This window comes from Mesoplodon mirus (genome assembly GCF_964341445.2).
Source record: "Mesoplodon mirus genome assembly, contig: HAP1_SCAFFOLD_3592, whole genome shotgun sequence".
In the NCBI taxonomy this organism is placed as follows: Eukaryota; Metazoa; Chordata; class Mammalia; order Artiodactyla; family Ziphiidae; genus Mesoplodon; species Mesoplodon mirus.
Genome location: NW_028293960.1, coordinates 11,737 through 17,604, shown reverse-complemented (window position 1 = coordinate 17,604; position 5,868 = coordinate 11,737).

The window sequence follows — 5,868 nt, the reverse complement described above, 5'->3', positions numbered from 1 at the left end:
ATATTCAATGCGGAAGAATCCAGATAGCTCTATTCTTCCATTTCAGCTAGCTTTGCATAGACGAGCTCCTTAACAGTCTTCACATTAAAAAGTGCATCGCATCCGTTCCGTAAGGTCTGGGGAAAATTGAAATGTTCCTTGAAAAAACTTTGCTTTTACCTTCTAATTATTCCCCTTAAGGAAAATTGTTTAAGATGCAATATAAGATATTCGCACGGATTATGTTTGTTATTCATATTCTTCAACTTCGGTGAAACATATCTCAGCTTATGGCGAACTTTATCAAAATATGCAATAGGATACAGTGGGTTCCAGACACATGTCGTTGATATTTGTGTATGGCATCGAATTGTAGCAAAAAATTTGATTGGTTTTTCCTTCTTCAAACAAACACGAGGTTGTTAAATAATTTTTATTTATTTAAAATATATTTCGGCCGACTTTTCGACGTGATGGCCTTCTTTAGAGCCGTTTTCCGCTACTGTGCCACTTCTCGAGAGAAGTGGATCGTCCGTGCGTGGTGATAGCATGCCAGGAATCTCTGTTGATTCCTCGAGAAGTGGAAGAGTAGCGGACAAATGGCTCTGAAGAAAGCGATTACGCTGAAACGTCAGCCGAAATATATTTTAAATAAATAAAAATTATTTAACAACCTCGTGTTTGTTTGAAGAAGGAAAAACTAACCAGTATTGAACAGTGCCGAGGTTAATGGACAGTCGGTGATGGAAAAAGAAATTTGAATTGTTGTTCTACTTATGCTTGTAAAAAGTAATATTTTTGGGAAATTTTATACACCGCAAGAACGCGAAGAGCCTTCTACATTTTGGTGAAGTTTTCGAACAGTCTACTTGTTGAAGGCTACGCTTGTTAATGTGTCAGTTGAAGCGTTTCTGATTCTTACCTTGCTATTTGCAAGTGGTAATGATTGATTACTAGTTCTAATTGAAACAATACTGGATTACAAGAAATTGAAAAACTAATTAGCTAATAACGCTTTAGTTGGATTCATAAATCAATAATGTTCTAATAGCAATTATTCTGTTCTCAATAAATGAGCAATATTCTCCACAGACGCAAAAATTTAATAGGAAAACAGGCAAAAATGAGTTGTTAGTAGTGCAGCTGTGAGTTCTTCTATCAAATGTCTGCATAATTTTCTACACCATATGCTGTTTTGTCAGTTGTCATCTCATAACGTCCGATGTTATATCGCCAAAAATTATTTTTTCATTATTATATTTTCTATAGATAGATGTTCTATTGCGATCAGAATTGAAGAATTACCATTTATCCTTCCTGAGAAGTCGTAATGGCAGGAATATGAAGGCGAGCAAATATAGACTAATACCTTGAAGATCGGCGAACAGCAAAACATATATAAGCTGAAGGTTTTAGTACAATACGTTGAGAAAGCTTTGTTAACACAATGATTTTGAATCTGGTCTAACCCAAATCAGATCCTTTCTCCCTTCATCAAAAATGTGGAATATGAAAAAAGTGCCTCCACTACCGCTAGAATGAAACCACGTTGATCGAGAGCACCCATGCACGATACCACCGTATTTCGATGGTTCTCCTGGTTTTCTGCCAATAACACAACACTCTCTGCTTCATATTTCGTTGACGTACAATTTAGAACTTCTTCGATGTCGACGATCTGTTAGCGTACGCTTCCTTAAGGTTTTTTCACAGAGTCAGTAGCTCTGACGCAGTATTTCTTACTACGAACTGTTTCCAGGCAAGTAGCATGTGTATACAAAGAGTCATTCAGATCAGCTTCGTAAGCTGGTTACTAATATGAAAAAAATCTACCAAGACAATCATGAATATGTTTTCTTTTGCAAAAGAACCTCAATACCACGTAATTTCAACAGCTGGAGAGCTTGGCTGGAAATTCCACAACCTTATAGTATATAATTTGCAGCGTGTTTCTAAAATCTTCCATGCTCAGGAAAATTTCTTTGACAAATAGCAATTCATTCACGCTAATGATTTCAAATTGGGATCTAAGTAGCTTTGGACTCAATGTCACCGAATTTCTGGGTGAACCATTAGTATCAAAACGTATCAAATGGACTATCTCATGTACTGAAAAAAAATTGTCGAAGAGAATTGGAATACTTAAAAAAAAGCTAAAGTAGGTGCTGCAGTAGCTTTTCGTAAACTTAGTATTAATAGTTAGATAACTCAAAAAACATAGAAAAGCAAGGATACCACTACTACCAACTTACCCCATACATATGCCTCCTCAGACGTTCCCGCTGATCGTCTGTCATTGCGTCGGCCTTGCCGAAAGTTGACTAAAATTTCTTCGAATGAATTGAGAGATTCCATGAAATCCGCATGAAATTTCACTTGCGGATCACAGTTACCTTACAGTAGACGCAAATAATAGGCTATTAGAGTGAATGGTCTGAAAATGCTCCAGAAGTTGTGGAAGAGATGGCAAAGTCTGAAAGAATTAACGAAAAATTTTAGAACTGTGCTCTATTGGACGGCATCGCCAGCCTGTTTCAGCCATTTGACAATTCTTTCGGAACTCTGAGAAATAAAGAATAACTTCACGAGTTCTGCGAAATTGTTATACAAATGTGTAATCCTATTGTCGTTGATTTTGTTCGTTACACGACTGGCTTACCTGGTTGCAAGCGAAACATGGTATTTTGGCATTATGGTTCTGTATGATGTGGTGTATGAGGCCCTAAAACAACTGTAAGTTCGACATTACTATCTCAAATGGATCAAAAGCTTCATAGTATTCATCTCTACATATGGCTGGCCATCCTATTCCTCAACATTCTCTTTACCCAATGATTTTCAGAACATAAACAACGATTTACATTGCGCCGATCTCCACTTTTTTTGGTTTCTTTTGCTAATTTTTCTAGGCATAGTAGCACGTAGTAAACAATTGCATACATAAAATTCATAAAATTTTTCCTATAGCGCAAACCCTATTCTATAATTACATTATGTTCATAACTATTAAGGCCTTGCAGTTAATAATCCTAAAAGTTATCGTCTGTTGTCAACATGTCAAAAGTCCGTAATGTCCGCAATAAGGCGTCATCGTTTATGTGTTAATAAAATTTCGGCATTCTCATTTCTTATGGCATGAAAAAAATAGCGCCAATAGAAGGGCTGCTACCAATTGTATCGTTTCCTGAAAAATTTTTTTCAGAGCACTCACACCGAAAGAAATAATTCTCTAACTTTACATTATGTATATTAAAAAAATGAAGCCTTTTTTTAAGAGAGTCTTTGTGTCTTGCTCTTTTCTCCATGACATTTCAGAGAATTATTTTCGTTCCAAATTTTCATGTTTATGATTTTGTTTTCATTTCAATCTACATTCAAGTAGGAAACCAGAAAAAACGAATTAGTAAATTATTTCAACTCAAACATGGATTAAAGCTGGATGGCTAGATTTCACCATAGATCCTCTAAAAATGACTATGTGAAATTTTGATTTTGAATAGTTTGTGATGGTGATTAGAGAATTTAAGATGAAAAGCACTAGGGCGATTAACTGCCATCGATGATTTGGAGATGTTAATTGAAGCTGATCTACATATAACGAAGGGTAATTATTTGTGGAAGAATTAGAGGTGGATTCAACAAAGCCATAGTTTTGAAACTCCCTAAACATGGACAGAACAAAAACCTATGAAGTCCTCATTAAGGTCTTTAGTTTGTGCTTATTTTTTGCAACAAGAAAAGATAATTATATGCAAGAAAAATAAACATCTACTAGGTTGGCAAAGATGCTGTGCAGATTCTAATGGTTTCTATTTCAATTAATAACCTTCACTATGAGCTCTGAATATATTTGCCTAAAGTTGAAAGGGTAAGTCATTTTCGTGTATTATGAGTCATAGACGATTCATAGGGAAAGTGTGTAGCGCAGTGGCTAGAGGTGCCTTGCGATATACACTAGTTCCGATCTGGGCTCCCTGGCTCATTTTAACCGTCCGTTCCTTCGGAGTCAGCGACTTGGTACCACACTTATCTGGGAGAGTAAAAAACACTGATTTGACATATGAATTGGCCCACATAGGTAATTATATAAGCCCCATATGCATTCGATCACCTCTACGATGCCTGATGAAGTCGAATGCATGGCGCATCCCTCAGGGATTAATGAACGCCAACCACTTTATACTTCTATCCTTTTATACGACTCATAGTCGTCATTCGTGTTAAAGTCCCGAATTATTTCTTTGCCGACCCTTTCTATAATGCTTTCTATCGAAAACTTGCTTATGTATCCAAGCAAGATTAGCTGATCAGAAAAAAAATGAAATGGGAACGAAATGAGAAAGGTTTCCTGTAGAAAACACTTTTAAGTGATACTATATTACTCACCTTCTTTGAAGGGTATTTTTTACCACATTCGCAATCGTAGCATCGCCGGTGATTCTTGCGTGCCACAAAAGTTCGGGATGAAAAATTCCTAACAGCTCTGGAATGTTTAAGTTCTTTCTAGTAAAAGTTATGTGTTATTTTCGCTATTTTTTTATTTTTATATATTATATTTATATTCTATTATTATTTCTTTTCGCTCCACTTGTTCTGGGGTGAAATGTTCTGCACCATAGATATTGATTAATTTAGAAGATTTGAAGGATACTGTTGAATATATTGAATAATGAAAAAGTGAATATTGAATTTTGAATTCAATATTAGAAAAGTAAAGGACAAAGGATAATCTTGATCAAATCCCTTAGGTTACGTTATGCATTCGACTTGTTTGAATATTGTAGAAATGATCGAATATTATTTGGACCAGTCAAACACAACCCAGGCACTCCCGAGGAAGTAATGCAGTATTTCTTATCTCTTCAGACAAGGTCAGTACCATTTTAACAAATGCGAGAGAGGATGGAAGCTTGGGTTGCTCGCGGCGTCGGTTTGAAACGACTATGTGTGTATTGCAGGGCACATCGAACCACTGCGCAACACTTACTCGAATTAAAAAGACATTTGAAAATTACATGAACGACAATCAAATATTTGTAACAGACCCGTTTTTACGGTTATGTGTCGAATTCCTGTTTCGACAATGATAATGAGACGATCTCGAATGATGATTATTTGACTCGTTTGATTTTGACTTTGATTTCCAATTGCGACGCTTTCGCTTCCGATTTCCTGACGATTTGAACCTGCTTCGGCTACTCGATGAAGAAGTCTGATACCGTCTTTTTAGTCTTCGTGTTGGCCTTAAGCCGTTCACGATGTGAAGAATATTTTAAGAATCATGTTATGAATTTTAGTTTAGTAAAAAAGGAAAGTTTATAGCTATAGGTAAAGCATTATGCAAATCTCATAAATCGCACAATTTCCTCGTACTGGTTTTGAGCAGTGATCGAGGTGAGGAAGATCAATGTGAATATCCTCAGCTAGTCACAGTGAATATTGGTGGCGTTTTCATTTAAATTTTTACGATACTCCTTAAGCGGTAATGTTCTTGGCTTTGCAAATGACATTATGGAGGATCGAACTTCAACTATGCAACAGATTTTAAAAATTGTTGAATAACCTTTTGTGGTCGTTTCCACTAGTTCTAATATACACATTTCATAACCTAGAATTTAACTTCTAATTTAACAGCATAGATGAATAGGTGCTTACGACGTTCTACTTGATTCCGACTTTGAAGATCTTAACAATGAACTCTCTTCACATCCCCTAGAGAAAGATTGAGCTGAAGAGGAAATGAGAACTGCTAAAACTGCCTAGTACTGTGGCGTTGTATTTCTATTACTGTGTGATAAACTTAAAAACGTGATTCGCTTACTTTTGCCCTGAAGGCGTGCTACTTGTTTGCTCTTGAGACGAACTTGACGAATAAGAACTACCAGCATA